General features: G+C 41.8%; 1 long non-coding RNA gene and 1 pseudogene across 1 annotated transcript; both read left to right on the plus strand.

The window, feature by feature from the left end:
• Positions 1-6: 6 nt before the first annotated feature.
• On the plus strand, positions 7-9,691 carry LOC112475403. The gene is made up of 2 exons (XR_003044714.1): positions 7-5,310; positions 7,768-9,691. It is a non-coding gene; the product is annotated as an uncharacterized LOC112475403 (long non-coding RNA).
• Positions 9,692-14,250: 4,559 nt separating this feature from the next.
• LOC112475443 lies at positions 14,251-14,366 on the plus strand (annotated as a pseudogene).
• Positions 14,367-15,523: the final 1,157 nt, after the last annotated feature.

Raw genomic sequence — 15,523 nt, forward strand, 5'->3', positions numbered from 1 at the left:
CACAAGGAAAGAAGACGAAGTTTGAATAGTTTCTTCTATCCCTGTCTTTCCTTCTTCCATTTGAAAGAAAGGACTCTGGGGTTTTTACTCTGTTACCTGATCAATGACAGAGCCTTCTAAGGACATTCCAAGACAGTATACAGTCCTGTGGTCTACTTGGAAATCCATATAGATAACATTTCAAGGGAGATACCCTGTTGGTTTTGACTGGATATTCATATAAACTTTTTAAAGAGATGAGTGATAGAGCTAACCCTTATCTGTAAGTTTTGAATTTATATTGTTTCTTCCTATGTACAAAACCATTTTTTTCCTACAAATAGTTTTGTTTTTTTTTTTTTTCGTGTTGGGGGGTTGTAAAGGAAAGCAGAATGTTTTATCATGATTTTGCTTCAGCAACTTTGGGACAAATTAAAAGTCCTAAACTCTGGTGCCAGACTTCTACTTCCTAGAGCGTTTCTCCTGGAATATGGCTGAAGGTAGAGCATGGCAAACCCAGTTTGTTCTGCCACTCCAGATCCAACCCACCCCTAATGGAAATGCTTGATGCTTTTGTTTCAAGTATCCCAGCCACTAGTTTTGGTGAAATGGCTGAAGTCACCAGCTTTCTGTAGCTGCGCGTGTGTTGTGGCATGAAAGCCTTGTTTGAGAGTAAGTCTCCCAGCAACCTCAGGTTAAACTGGCAAGAAAGGCCGTCGGTTTTGTAATGTGTTTAGTGTTCAGATATTCCATCTATTAAGTACTCCCCCCACCTCTACTTCTGATAAGTTAAAGGCCACATGAGACATTCGATCAAAGGATTAATATGGATTTAGCTGGAAAATGGTGCCCCAGGTGGTGTAGAGCCAAGATTTTGAACCCAGGACACCCAAGTCCAAAAGCCTGTGGACTCGACTGTCATAATCAGACTACTAAAAAATGCCAAGTAAAAATATACTGGTAGAATTAAATTTATAAAGCAACCTAAAGGCTATAAAGTGGATAAGTTTTGTCCTGGTTATGAGTTTCACTAGTGTGATGAAATCTAAGCCACGTGACACTTCACCCACCACTTAGCAGTTCTGTTCCAAATAGGAAGGACTTAAAGCAGGACTAAGGCTTCGCTTTGGAGGGGTAAGTGCCAATGAAGTTTTGCCGAAGTACGTACTCTGATGGCAAACTAAAATGAACCCCTGGTAGCCTAGATTTTTCTAGATCTCAAAGTTCCAGTTGGAGCTCATCGAAGTCATAAGTTAGCCCAAGTGATAAGGCTGAGTAGGCTTAGAACTGAGTGAATACATGTTAAAATTTACCTTGTTAATGGCGATCAGTCCCAAACTTGGATTTTAAAAGAAAGGGCCCGTGAGAATGAACTTTGGGTCTCCTGGGACCCATCAAGGATGACAGCCTTCTCTGTTACCCCACAGCATTCTCCCAAGTAGATATCTACCTGCCTTGGCTGGCTCCTTAATTTATGGTAGTCCCGTAGGTTTAAGATAAACTGAAAATGTAACAGGCAATTTGGCAATCTAGTAGCATGTATTAGCATTGCTACAGGCTCAGGCCCAGCACAGTGCATATTCAATACTTGGATGACAGAGCAGGGTGTGGTGGGTTCCCTTGCTGGGAGATGGGTAGGGAAGGCTTGAACCTGACTCCTATCTGATAGTGGTTCTTGACCGCTAGGGTAGAACTTGCTTTGTAAGATAATTTGCCCTGCCTTTAGAGTTTACACTTTTCAATAGAAATGCTCCTGATACTGTGCCCACGGTATACCAGCCATTGGTCAGCCCATCTGTAAACCTGCTGTGGGGCAAGACAAGGGCAGAAAAAGTTTTACTATCCCTTCGCATTAAGGGAGAGAAACAGTCCTGCCCTGTAATTACTGCTTCCAGTGTGAGGTGCTAATGCTAATCAGGATCTAAGGGAGATGGAGGTGGTCACCCTGCAGGGCCCAAGAGGAGTGCTAGGTCTTGTAACTGGCTGCGGTCCTGTCCTATAAAATTTCGCATTCCAGTCCTCCCTTGGTCCCTGTGGTTTCTGATTTGGTGCTTTGGGTGAGAACTTTGCATGCAGCCATTTTAGAAAAGCAGTTCCTTCAGCAAATGGTTGTTGCTACTTTTGTCATTCTTCCAGCAGGTGGCAGTACATCCACGAGGATGTGGCAACCTGATGGAGGTGTCAGGGAAGCCTGAAGATTAAGTTTCAGGCCAGTGGCTCTTTAACTCCAAACTCGCCCTGGGATTAGTGATAGGGCCTGGGAATCTAGGAAGTTCACTTTGAGAGATGCTATAGAATCTCAAGAAGTGGATTCCAGTTGTGTCCAAGAACTGTAATCTATTGAAGGCTGCTCCTGGGCTCTCTGAGTTACCCCGTTTATTCATGCTTGATTGATTTACCTCTATTGCATCTCTGTCTCCCCTCAGTTTTAAAAAAAAGTGTCAAAAAAGTTTTTCTCATCAAAAAGAAGTTTCCTGATCCTACCTCCATGCCAGTCTGTTCCCTCTTAAGGACCACACTCCTGCCTCCCAATCCTTAGCTGTCAGCATTGTGGTTTCTGTCCCCACACCCTCTTCTGCTCACTAAGGGTGCCAGTAGCCAAAGGCTGCAAATCTAGAGCTCAGTCTTCTCTCATCTGACCAATGAGCCCCCTCCTTCCTGCCTGAAACTCCCTCTCTCCCATCATTAGAAAACCTGGGCAGACACACCAGAGTGGTGGCTCTGGCGCTAGGCTGAGGTGGAGAGGGAAGGGAAAGAACTCTATGATGAGGGCCTATCAGCAGTCTGACTTTAACCGATTAATGTGAGCCAGTGGCTGTCTCATTGGCAAGGGAACCCAGTAACTGGAGAACGGTCTGGAGGATTCCTCTTGCTGGTCCTTCTACATGGAAATATGAACATGTTCCTGCCAGCCTCTTGAGTGGAAGGACTTGGTTTTGTTCCCTGTTCTGTCCTATGGGCCCAGAACAGTGCCTGACGTGTAGTAGGTATCAGTAAGTGATGGTTAAGGAAATCTGGGGAAATTTCCCCAACTGTAGGAAAACCTATGGTGGTAGCAGTAGAAAATCTTCAGGCCAGGAGTTAACATTTTTGTGTTCAGCATTATTTTGGGAGTCTGGTAAAGCCTTTGAACCCCCCCTCAGAATGTTTTCAAAATCATTTTTTAAAGGGATTACAAGAAAAATCTATACCGAAATAGGTATTTAAGAACAATCTTCTCGATAGAATTATGTGTTAATGAATTAGATGAGATGTATTATATTTACAATACAGTTAGGGAGTTTGGTTCTGGTAACGGTCAAGTGGCTTATAACAGACTAACAACCTGTTGATAAAATTATAAACTATGGACAAATATAAAAAAACTTTTGGAGGTGTCGAAGGGCAATACCTGAAACTAAAGCTAAGCAGATACCATTCCTGGAAGGAGGTAAGGACACTGGGTGAGATCCATGTTTAATTAGCTTTTCCTATGGGTACCCCCTCCCTGCCCCCATCAGCATGATTCCTCAGGCATAGAGTTGAAAGCAAAAAGAATTTTACTGCACTGAGGAGTTGCATTGGAGTTTGAGTTGTTCCTGAAAATGAGGGAGACAGAGGAGAAAGCTAGAAAACTTGCATACTAATTTCCTACAAATTCTTGGCTGAGTCCTGAATTGTGTATGTTCAGGGCAAGATTCTAGTGAGCCCAGGGAAAACAATGGTGGAAAAGTAAGAGAGCTGGCTATAGGTTCCAGCAGTGGTGCTAAAGAGTTTGGAGTTTAAGTTCTGCCTAGTTAGGGGGTTTTGATAAAACACTTCTGAGTTTTTCTTTGAAACTCAGAAGGACCATACTTTAGAAGTAATAGCCACATTCCAGGCTTAAGGACTAAACCCTAGGATTAAGGCAAATACAAAACCAAAATAGACTCAAACTAACAAAGCCGAAAACTAAGCCCTCACATAATTGGAGAATCTCCTGAATTTAATTGCCTACTAGAACAAAGTTCAATAGCGTTCACAGGAAGATAACAGAATCCAGACTCACTATAGTGTATCCTATACAATATCCAGTACAGTAAGCAAAAAATTACTGGATGTGCCATGAAGTATGAAAATGTCCATAAGAAAGTCAACTCATTGAAATTTGTGGGCAAAAACTTTAATCATAAATATGTTAAAGAATTTTCGGGAAAAGATGAATATATTTAATGAAACAATTTCTGGAGAGATGGAAACTCAAGAACCAAATGGAAATCTAGAACTGAAAAAATTCACTAGAAGGGCTTCATAGTAGAAGAAAAGATTAATAAACTAGAAGATATCAATAAAATTGGAGTTCAGGACATGCTACCCCAAAATATGGCACCTTGGCATACTGAATATTTCAAGCTGGTGGAATTTAAAAGTGACAGGTGTAGGAAGGATTTTCTGACCTTCCTGTGAAGCAAGTCATAGATCCCTCATGTGAGAGGCACTCTTCCCTTCCCCTTAGGATGCTGAGAGAATTTGGAGGAACAGGCCTTGCTGTTTTCCTCAGTTTACTACACTTAGCTCATACCCTTTTTTTCCAGTCCTATCACATTTTCCCAAACCACTCATCATCAAACCTAATGTAAAAGACGGTCAGGTTTAACTCTTCAGGTTTTCATTTCTTTATAAGGGCTCTCCTGTCACATAAACGTTATATCAGGTAAATTTGTATGCTTTCATCTGTCTTTTATTACCGGGACTCCAGCCAAGAATTTAGAAAGATAGAGGAAAAGATATTTTTCTTCTACGTTATCAAAACTGAAACTCAAAGAGAAAAAAGACTGGGGAGAATTGAGCCAGACTCTCAGTGAGAATATCAAATTGTCTGACGTGTAATTGAGAGCAAGAAGAGGAGAGGAGGATTGGGGCAGGAAAAAACCTCTCTTCAAAACATAATGGCTGAAAATTTTCTAAATTTTATGAAAAACTACCCACAGACCCAACCAAGAAAAAGTTATACTTCAGCAGTTCATAACCGAATTATTGAAAAATAAAGAAGAAAACTTTAAAACAGTAAGCTAAAAAATTCCATGAGATGCAAAGGAACATCTAGAAGCATGATGGCTAAACTCTCACCAGGAAAACTATGAGATGATGATATCTTTAAAGTGCCAAAAGAAAAAAAAAGCAATCTAGAATTCCATATCTATGAAATATTCTTCAAATATGAAGGAGAAATAACTTCTTTTTAAATGAAGCTGAGAGAAGTCATGAGCACACTTGCAGTTCAGTTCAAGAAATGCTAAAGGAAGCTTTTCGGGCTGAAGGGGAATATCAGATGGAAAGCTGGATCTACAGGAAGAAATAACACTGGAAATGGTAAGTAATATTGCCTTTGAAAGACTACTATCTAAAGCAAAAGCAATACTTGTATTATGGGTTTTATCATATGTGTAAAAGTAAAATGTATACCCAAAATAGCACAAATTAGGGGAAGTAAATGGAATTATATGATTTTAAGATTCTTATATTACTTAACTAGTATAATGTTAATTCAGGGTAAACTGTGGTAAGTTAAAATGCATATTGTAATCCCTAGAACAGCTATTAAATAAAATAGTAAAATAATACAAAGAAATATAGCTGCAAAGCCAGCAGAGAACATGGAATACTAATTCCAAAGAGATGGAATACTAAAAAATTATGCACAATGAGGCAGACTAGAAGAGCAAGGATTAATAGAACACGAGAAAACAAATAGCATGATGATGGGTTTAAACTCAGTCATATCACTAATTATGTGAAAAGGGACTAAACAATTAAAGGGCAGAGATTGTCAAACTGGAAGAAAAATGCAAAAACTAATGAGCTATTTGTAAGAGATGCACATTAAATACAAAGAAAAAGATTGAAGTAAAAGGATGGAAAAGGATATGTCATGAAAACCTTAAGAAATCTGTTGTGGCTCTATTAACATCTGACAAAGTAGATTTCAAGTTGAGTATAACTAAAAGAAGGATATTTCATAATAAAAAAAGGTCATTTTATCAGAAACATAGCAATCCTAAATGTGTACCTACTAACAGAGTTTTATGATACATGAAGTGAAGATTGACAGAGTTAAAGGAGAAATAGATAAATTTGCAATCATAGAGATTTTAATGCCTCTTATTTAGTAATAGATTAAGTATATACATACCAATAATGATACTGTCAGCCAATTAGACCTAACAACTGAAGAACTCACATTCAAGTGCACATGGAACATTCACCAAAGTATCCTAGGCCTCAGAACAAATCTCAAGAAATGTCAAAGATTGAGAAACCTACGTGATCTATTCTCTGACACGACAGGAATAAAATAGAAAATCCCTAAATATTTGGACATTAAGTACACTTCTGAAAAACACTTCTGCATGGGTCATAGTAGAAATCACAAGAGAAGTTAGAGAATATTACAGAGTGAATCATAATGAAAACACATTTTGGGATGAAGCTAAGTAAAGCACTGATCAGATGGAAATTTGTAACTTTAAATCTTTTAGAGGATGTGATTCTATAGTGGTTAGCACGTCTGCTTTACACGCAAAAGGTCCTGGGTTCACGCCGCAGTGGAGCCACGGTCCATGGTCTGCTATGGCAATACCACCCTGAATAAGCCTGATGTCTGATCTCCGAAACTAAGCAGGGTCGGGCCTAGTTCGTACCTGGATGGGAGACCACCTAGGGAGACCAGGTGCTGTTGGCATAAATAATTTAAAAAAAAATCTTTTAGAAATAAAGAGAAAAGGTTTAAAATTAATCATATAAGTTTCCAACCCTAGGAAGAGGAAACAATGCTCAAAATAAGAAAAAAAAATTAAAGAATGAAAATGATACAGAAATATCAAGGCAGAAAGAAGTTGGTTCATTGGAAGGATTAAAAGAATTAGTATAATTAATAGCAAGACTGATAAGAAAAAGGTGAAAAAAATATAGCCAATGTCAGGAATGAAAGAGGAAATATCACTATAGGTTCTATAAATATTAAATATCATCCTTAGCCAGGTCACAATTCAAATATACACCATCTCAGAAAGAAAAGAATTGTGGGTTCATGGTTCAATTTTGATGCCTTAAAGATTAAAAATCCAAATATTGGCAAATTTCTCTTTGCAAAGAAATTCAGAGCATTGTGTGTCTGCACTCTGTCCTGGTAAATCTCTTCTGATCATTTGAAAGTGTGTCATGGGCTTTATTTTATTCTATGTTGGCACTACCACGAAAGCCTGAAAATTTTCTAGGAGCATCACAAATGGTCATTTCAGAAACTTAAATAGGAAGACATCTCATTTTGGTGGTTAAAAGTATCTGCCAAGGGATGGCTCCATAGTGTAGTGGTTAGCACGTCTGCTTTACATGCAGAAGGTCCTGGGTTCACACCCCAGGTGGAGCCACAGACCATACCTCAGGTGCACCAGGCCCCCCGGGTGTGCTGGACCATACCCAGGTGTGCTGGGTCCCGGGTGCACAGCATGTGGCGGGGAGATGCCTTGCCTTCAGAGATCCAGCTCTTAAGGGGAAATGGTAACATCCGTAGGTAAGGGGTGGAAGTGGGGGTGTGGAACTAAAGAGGGTTACCAAAAAAAAAAAAAGTATCTGCCAAGCAAGCCAATCCAAGGATAAAATCTTTTCCTTCAAAGGCCATCCAGAAGTGAGCTTGTTTTTCTCTTTCAGAAAAAGTGAGACTTCTGCCGTTAGTTTGAACAAATGCTCTAGAACGTGTCCTTCGAAAGCCAATGGGAAGCTCTTCATATTACTGTTTTCCCATTTCCTGATAATTTTTTTCGAATGCAGTGATTGAGAGACCTGCTTCCGGTAGAGTTGATGACTTTTATGAATGTTGACAAAACATCTTCCATGACATCGGGAAGGTCTTCGTTGCGCATTCACATCTGTGTAAAAAGCGATGAACAATGACGACACGGAGAACTTTCTTTATCACTAAGGTTGTAAAATCAGGTCCAGCTGGGCAGAGAATGAAGCTTTTCTTTCCAGGCCAAGTTTTATTTGGTAAAAACCCTTTTTATCACTTCCAAAATGTCGACAGCCTTTGTAGTTTGCAAAGGTGACTGACAAAATAAGGCCACGATGAACAAAAACAAGGAGGTGCCACCGTCGGGAATGGCCAGGCTGCTGTTTACCGAACGACCTGCTTTAAAATGTTGTAAGAAATGTCATCTAGTCTAGAACACATCACATCATTTGTCAAGGGATCTGCTTCCTGTGGTTTTTTTTTGATCCGATCCAGAAAGTAGCTCAATAATTTCTGTGCGCATGACTCCGTACTCTCGCTCACGTGTCTCCTGACAAGTGTGGGAGATTTTTCTTTGGCCCTCTGGTAAGAAGGACGCTTCAACAAAAGCTTCTTGTGAAGTAGCAAATCCAAGAGTTGGAAGTGGTCCAGCTTTTTTGAATTGAACTTTCCTTACATAAAAAAAACCCCTGCATCTTTAAACACTTTTTCAAAAGGGACTCATACATCACGCTCTTTCAGTTTCTGTGGACTGAGGAGTGAGCAGGAGAGGGGAATGCAGAGACAGTAAGTAGATGACCCTCTCAGGGAGCTTGGCTGTGAGGGTGACGGTAAAGATATCTGTAGCTGAGGAAAATTATAGGGTTGAAAGAGAGTTTTCGTTTTTATTTGTTTTGGTATTTGAGAGACTTCGGTCCATTTAAATGGCCACTGAGAAGGGTTAAGGGAGCAATAGATAGATGTTGGCCACAGAAGAGAGAGTGGTCCCTGAGGAGCTTGGGAAGGTGGATGCCTTAGAGAGGAGGGAAGATGGGTCTTCCATGTTAAACTGGAGGTGCTCTCTCGTGAGTCCTTCCATGCTCTTGTGAACTCAAAGGCAAGGTCATTTGATGAGAAGTGGGGAGATGTCAGAGTCACAGGTTTGAGAAGAGCAGAAAAGGTCTCAAATAGGGTGTTGCATAGGAAGCATAGAAATAGACCCAAATAAATGCACACGAGAATTCAGTATATAAAATTGGCTCTTCAGACTGGTGAAGATGGACTGGCGTTGGGATAGCTGGATAACCACATGCTTAGAGAAAACATTGTATTATACCTCTTGCCTTATATTTAAATAAATAAATTTCAGGTGGATCAAAGGTATTAATGTGAAAAGTGAAACATTAAAGTACTAGAAGAAAATACAGGAGATTCTCTTTTATAACTGTAAAGTTGGAAAGATCTTTCTAAGAATGATATAGAACCTAGAATCTATAAAAGAAAAATGGATAATTTGCATAAAAACACTACTGCATTATGGAAGAATAATGAACAAAGTTGAAAGATGTGACAAATGGAAAGATATTGGCACTGCACATCAGACAAATGTCTGTGATGAAACTCTTCTACAAATCAATAAGAAAAAGACAAATAAGCCAATAGAAAAATGGACAAAGGTTGTAAACAAAACTTTCTCAGAAAATACAAATGACTCATAGATATATGAAACAATGTAAACTTCACTCAGAGTAAGAGAAATGCGAATTAAAACGACAGTGCTATGTATATTTTTTTACCTGTTAGATGGACAAAGATCACCAAGTTTGCTAATGTGCCCTTGGCAAGAGGGGCTCCCTGTGCATTGCCCTAGGGCGTGAGATTTGGCACAACCTCTGGGGAGAGAGTGAGTCGGCTGTAGCTGTCTGTTATGGGCTGAGTTGTGTAGCCCCCAAAATTCAAATAAATTTCAAAATGTTGAAATCATAACCCCTAGTACCTCAGAATGTGACTGTCTATGGAGATATGGTCTTTAAGGATGTAGTCAAGTAAAAATGGGGTCATTAGGGTTGGCTCTACTCCAATATGACTGGTGTCCTTACAAGAAGAGGAAATTAAGACACAGACATGCACAGAAGGAAGAAGACCATGTGAGGACAGAGGGGGGAGACGGCCGTCTACAAGCCGAGGAGAGAGGCCTCCAAAGCAACCAACCCTGCTGACCTCACTTCCAGCCTCCAGGCTGTGAGGAAATAAGTTTCTGTTGTTTAAGCCACTCAGGCTGTGGTACTTCATTGTGGCAGCCCTAGCTGACTAAGCCACTGTCAAAATTTAAATTGGCTTGGAAATATCAGGAATGAATTGTAGGAATGAATGTCTGCTGCATGAGGTGGGTTCATGAGCATGTCCGAGGCTATGCAAGCAGTATTTTTTTTTTAATATATAATTTAAATTTTTTAAATTACAATTGACGTTCAATATTATATTAGTTTCAGGTGTACAGCATAGTGGTTAGACATTTATGTAACTTACAAAGTGATGCCCGCTGATAAGTCTAGTACCTACCTGGCACCTACATAATTATCATCATATTAGTGGCTGTATTCCTTATGCTGTACTTTACATCCCTGTGACTATTTTGTAGCTGCCGATTTGAACTTTTTTTTCTTTTTAAGCAGTATTATTTATATTGGTCAAGGTTTAATCAGGAAAACAGAAGCCATTCTAGGTATTTTGAGTAGAGAGAGATGAATACAGGGAATTAGGTACTTGGAGAAGCATTGGAGGGGCTGGGAGAGGACGGGACAGGAAGACACCGGAAGTGGGGAGATAGCGGGGAAGGTGTCACCAATGATCCCAGGTGCCCCCAGGACTGAAACGGTTGATCCCCAGGAGGATACTTGGGGCTGACAGAAGCTGTCACCAGGGATCTCAGCTGCCTATAGCACTGAAGTGGGGGGCTTGCAGGGGGACCCCAGAAGCCAAGCAATGATGCCAGCAATGATTTTCCCTGCTTACCCACAGCTGCTGGAGAGCAACAGTGTCTACTTCCTTCAGCCTTCCAAAGCTGGTGAGGTGTCCCTTATAGGCAGAATTCAGCCTAGAACATACCGGAAAGGCACTGTGAAAATTCGGGGGAGACGTAAAAGGGGATGGGGATGACATTATATTAACGACAATCGATCTAGCATGTCCATCGACAGGGGCTGGTTGTAGACATCGGGTTCATTCACAGAATGGCACACGGAGCAGCCTCCAGTGGAATGTGGCCACTCTGCACGGACTTATACGAAATGATCTTTCAGATTCACTTTTCAGTGAAAAAGCGAAAGGCAGCGAGCCTCCCGTGCTTCAATTTGTGTAAAAGATAAAAAGATAGTCCCATATGTGCTTGCCTGTATGCAGATCATCTCAGAAAACTTCTAGAGGGACAGGTGGAAGTGGTGGCCTCAGGGGACAGGTGTGTGGTAGCTGGGGGCCAGTAGAGGGAAAGAAAATTTTTCTTACTCTACTCTTTTGTAATTTTGTGCGATGTGCATGTACGTATTCAAAAAGTAAGTAAAATCGTTTCCTGTGGCTTTTCCTGCCCAGTGACTGTCAGCAGCATTCATGGCTAAAGGGGAGGCCCAGGGAATTTGAGGAGGCCGGGACAGGTCTGGAGGACAGAGCCTGGGCCCAGGGACAAAGCAGGCCCTGTCTACCCAGATGTCATGTCAGTGTTTGCCAGCTCGGCCCCCAGGTAGGGAGCAGGGCCGAGAAACAAGCACTTCCTGCACCACCAGGCACTTTGAAAGCTCTGTCAGAAGCAAGTTCAAGCTGCAGGCCTGGAGTTTGGGTCTCCGTAGGCCGCCGGTTTCCTGCACTCCCACCAGTAAGGTGCAGCTGGCCCTCTGCTGGCCAAGGACTCTGGGGAAGACAGGTCCCCCACGCATAACCCAAAAGGATAACTGGTCCCTGGGGCAGGAGCTCTGGCCAACTTCAGTGGTGCTAAGGCTTGGGTCCTGCCTGCCACTCCAAGACTTCAGAAAATATAAATTGACCCATAATGATAGGAAACAGATTAGTGGTTGCCTGAGGACCAGGGAAGGGAGAGGAGGAGGCAAAGAAGAGAAAGAAGAAATTATATAGGGGTATGAGAAAGCTTGGGGTGATGGATAAGCACCCGGACCTAGCCATGCCTGAAGCCCTAGAGATGTGTTATATCTGCTAAAAGTTCTTTTTTTTTTGAGTTAGTTTGAAGTTGGCTTTCTGTCAGGTACCAGTGACTGCCACCTGAACAAGAGAAAGTTTTGTGGCAAAATAGAAAGAGCCATATTCCCAGGGACCCAAACAACCCGACTGTAGGATCCACCCGCCAGGTAAGAGAACAAGATGAGAAGGGGCGATGCATCTCAGGTGCAGATACAGAGGCGCTGGTGAGAAAGCCGGCGGGGAGGGGGTTGAAGAGATGGGGAGGAGCAGCTGCCATCTCCATAAGGGGAGGATGGACTGATTGCTTTGTTCACTGTGTGTCCCCGAGGTTTAGCAGAGTCAGCTCTCGCATGCAACAGGTCCCCAAGGGGGCCTTCTAGTCTACAGCTGCGCAGTAATGCCCATGAGCTATGCACGTAGTCCTAGAGGTGCCGTGTGGGCACAGCGCGGTGGGCAAGGGGCAGTTATCCACGTAGAAAGTCAAGGAGAGTGACGAGGGGGACAGTGAGCAAAGCCCAGCTGTGGTAATTATCCAGGAAACAAGCCCCTTAGAAGGTCCTAGAGATAATTCTGCAAAGTGAAGACTTGGTCTGTTTTTGACAAGGGGGACTATTGATCAATAGGATTTAGGGACAAATAGGAAACCAAATACCTGAAGACTCAAAGACCAGGAGACGGAAGGCCGGTCTGAGTGTATGATAGGGGAATTCGGCTGTGCTCTATTTGCTTGGCTTGGGACCTGGGTTATGCTAACTTCGTAAAATAAGTTTTCCATGTCAGAAATAGGTTACATAGGCTGACACGAGTTGTTTCTTGAGAATCCGAAAGAATTTACTGACCGAAAAGTTTCCAGAGACTCCAAGAAGTTGATTTCTTCGAAAACACTTTCAAATTCTTCCTCGCGTATGGGAGCAGATGAGTTTTCTTTTTGAGTCTATTTCTCTTATTAATTAATTTGAACCATAACTTTCAAGAAGATTTTAAAATCCATTCATATGAGAATTATAATTCTTATAATTTTACATTTTAATCTGCATTATTTACATCAACATACTTATTGTATTTCCCATTTCTTTGCTTTAATTGAATTTGGCATAGGTCCAGCTATCGCAATCCTTTTGTTGTTTTTGTTAAAGAATCTTCTTTTGGATTTATTTATTCATTCTACTGCTTTCAAATTCACTAAATCCAACTTTCATTTTTATTATATCTGTCTTATTTCCTTTTTCTGGCTTTGCTTTAGTCTGTTTTAAAGTTTTTTCCCTGAAATATCTGAGTGGAAATATTAGGTCAGATTTTTTTTTTTTCTTAAAGTAATTAATGCATTTAAAGTTGTTAAATTTCACAATATTCAACAGCCCTTGTTTTAGAGCCAAGGCCTAACATGTAACACCCTCGAAGTCATGATGAGGTAAATTGGCATTATCCCCACAAATTTAATTATGCGGTATCCCTGATTTCAATACAATGCACCATTATAGTTTTTATTTTCTCTTTGAGTCGATAGTTTTTTTTTTCAACAGTTTTTTAAGAAAGAGGCTAAGCTTATTGTCATTGTTCTTGTTGTTTGGTTTACTTTTGTGGGTAATTTCTGGCTTACTATATTGTGGATGTAGAGTTCAGCCTGTCCAATTTCTGCTTTGGGAGATACTTGATATTTTCTTTCTTTCTAATATACATATATGGTAAAAATTTCATGTACAAAAGGAAGTTACAAGCTGTGTGTAGTACAGATGGATATTTGATTCAACCTTATTCATGATAGCGTGTCTAGATTATATGTTAAGGACTCTCACTACTTTTGTCTGTCTGGCAACATCCAGACCAGCACAGCATGGCTGGGGCCTCTGCTCCAGCTGCAATCAAGGTGTTGGCCACTGCATTGCATCTGGAAGGGGTCCTCTTCCAAGCTCCTTTCTCTTGTTGGCAGCACTCATTTCCTTGACGGTTACCAGCAGGGGGCGCTCTCAGCTTTTTAGCAGTAGCCCTTGTTTCTGGTCACTTGGCCTCTTCCATCTTCAAGTCAACAACAGCATGTGGACTCCTTCTTCTGCTTCGAATTTCTCTGACTTATTCTGCCGCTAGCCAGAGAAACCTCTCTACCTTTAAAGGCTCATGGGATTAGGTCAGGCCCACTCAAGTAATCTTCCTATTTTAAGGTCAATTGTGCCATATAAAACAACGTAATCCGGGGAGTGACATCTCATCACATGCAGAGGTTTCAGGGAGCAGGAGGAACACCTTTGAGTATATTGTGATGCACAATGGCTCATAAGTCTTCATTATAAAAGACACATTCATTGATCAGTAACTCTATTTTTTAAGTACCAAATGGCACAGCTTCAAATTACATTAAAACGTCTAGCCACACCCTGAACGCACCCGATCTCGTCTGATCTTGGAAGCTAAGCATGATGGGGCCTGGTTAGCACTTGGATGGGAGACCACCTAGGAAGACCAGGTGCTGTAGGTGTAAACAAACAAAAACAAAAACAGAAACAGAAATGTCTAGCCAGAAAGTGTTTGACTAGGTCTGGATGAGCTGGGCTGATTTGATTTGAATCTGGCCTTTCACCTGGCAGCTGGTTTTAGCTAACTTTTAGGCAGCTATAGCGATGGTCAGCTCTTTCCGGACCTACCTCAAATCTTGCAGATCATGTGCATGGGTTCCCAGCAGTGGTTAATGTGCAGCTTTTGCAGCCCAGCAGCCTGAGCACAGACCTCAACCCATCACTTGCAGCCAGACAGCTCAGGCAAGTGAGGCAACTGCTTTCTATGTAAATCCTGGATGAGCAGCTCACTCAGACCAATCCTGAAGGCAGCTGCCCTTGGCCTTTCACTCAAGCAAGCTGAGCTGTCAAATCCCCTTTAAAGTTTCAAACAGTTTGAGCTGAGTTTTATGTCGCTTGCAACTAAATATATTCAAACCAATGTTGGCTATATATTGGCTTTTATAAAAAGTGGATTATTGTGTCATTTGCCTATGAGAGCTCAGATACTGAACAATACGACAGCAACAATTTCCAGATATCTAAGGCTTTCTTAGGACTTCAGAAGGCCTGTGGGGGTGGGCTGGCCACAGCGATTTCTGTCAACCGGAAGGGGCTACCCTCATCTCCTTGGTGGATAAAATAAAAACCATCCCTCCTTCCCCTGAAAGAGCCTCCCTAAGTGACTCTGAGGGCCTCAAAGCCAACTCACCCCCACCAAGGCCATGTCTGTCCGGATCTTGACACACTTCTATCTCCCCAACTATATCCCTCAACTGGTGATACACGCGATCTTAGAAAGCCTTCTTTATATAGATAAGCCAAAAGAAAAGAATAAAGCCCCCGGAATCCTATTCCTGTGGAACAGTTTGGTGTGGAGTTTGCCAGCATTTCTGAGGCACTCATAACCTTAATTAACGTGGGTGACTCGCGGTACAAGGAATGCAAGTTACAGATTTCACATAACCAGTTCAAATCGTCTTGCTGTTGCCATGTCCTACGTGGTCAGTTGGGGGCGCTCCCTGCCCTCTCCTGGGATTGCACAGTACCGGGCACTCCTCCAGCCTTCCGGCCCGGCCCCGCGCCCCTGATCTTCGCGGGGGCCCCGTCCCCTGCCCGCCTCGCCGGAGCCGGTCCAGCC

The sequence above is a fragment of the Pteropus alecto genome, unplaced genomic scaffold (assembly GCF_000325575.1).
Source record: "Pteropus alecto unplaced genomic scaffold, ASM32557v1 scaffold110, whole genome shotgun sequence".
Lineage (NCBI taxonomy): Eukaryota > Metazoa > Chordata > Mammalia > Chiroptera > Pteropodidae > Pteropus > Pteropus alecto.